The following is a 1,396-nucleotide window of genomic DNA, read 5'->3' on the forward strand; positions in this document are numbered from 1 at the left end:
ACTCTTCAGCGAGCTCCACTCTTTCATTGAAGTCAGCAAAATCAGCAGTTTATTCAGTTGTTAATTTAGCAATTTTGTCTGAAGAGCTGGCACGTTATGTTCATTTAACTGAAGTTTGCATTGATTTGAATTATGGAGTAAAAAGTAAACAGTTAATTTTCACTTTAGTAGGATGTTTTGGCAAACCTTTGCAAAGCAGGAGGGAGTAAAAATAGTGACAGAGAAAGAAAAACCCAAAAAGTGTGGTGCCTTTTTCAAGTAAATCATAGAATTGCTTTGGTTGGAAAAGACTTCTAAGATCATCATTAGCCCAGCACTGGCACATCCATTATTCAGCCATACCCCAAGTGCCACATCTGCATGTCTTTTAAATATCTCCAGGGATAATGACTCAAGCATTCCGTGGGCAACCTGTTCAGGGCTTGATAACTCTTTCAGTGAAGTTTTCCCTAATATCCAGTCTAAACCTCTCCTGGCACAAAATGAGGCTGTTTATTCTTGTCCTATAACTTGTTAACTGAGAGAAGAGACTGACCCTCAACCTTGCTACAGCTTCCTTGCAGGTAGCTGTAGAGAGTGGTTAGGTCTCCCCTGAGCCACCTTTTCTCTAAACTCTTCACTAGCTTTGCTCTTCCCTGGATTCACTGCAGCATCTCAGTGTCTTTCTTGCAGTGAGGGACCTAGAACTGGACACAGAACTCGAGGTGCAGCCAGCGCTGAGGACAGAGGGATGATTACTTCTATAGTCCTGCTGGCCACACAATTTCTAATATAAGCCAGGATGCCATTGGACTTGTTGGCCACGTGGGCACACTGCTGGCTCATGTTCAGCTGGCTGTTGATCAGGCTGCTTTTAAGGCACTCTTCCCTCAGCCTCAAGTGCAGCCTGGGATTGTTGTGACCCTAGGACAGGACCCAACACTTGGCCTTGTTGAACCTCATACTGTTGGCACTTGATTCTCTTGTCCAGACCATATCTTGTCTTTAAAAATATGGAACAGGACTGGCCCCAGCTGGGACTGCCAGCTGGATGTAACTCCATTCACCACCACTATTTGGGCTTTGCTCAGCCAGCCAGCGTGTATCCATCCAAGCCACGAGCAGACAGTTTCTCCAGGAGAATGCTGTGAGAAATGGTGCCTAGGGCTTTACTAAAATCTAGGAATACAACATAGGCAGCCTTTCCATCATCCTCCAAGCAGGGCACCCTGTCATACAAGAAGATGAGGTTGGTCAAACAGGATCTGCCTTTCCTAAACCTGTGCTGCTGGGCCTGATCCCTTGGTTGTCCAGTGCCATGTGATGGCACTCAAGATTACAAGCCAATTATTGTTAATGACACTCGACTGAAGCCAGTGGGTGAGTTTTCTTGTAATGTTCTTGCAGTTTTAGGGAA

The sequence above is a fragment of the Acanthisitta chloris genome, unplaced genomic scaffold (genome assembly GCF_000695815.1).
Source record: "Acanthisitta chloris isolate BGI_N310 unplaced genomic scaffold, ASM69581v1 scaffold11012, whole genome shotgun sequence".
NCBI classification, from domain to species: Eukaryota; Metazoa; Chordata; class Aves; order Passeriformes; family Acanthisittidae; genus Acanthisitta; species Acanthisitta chloris.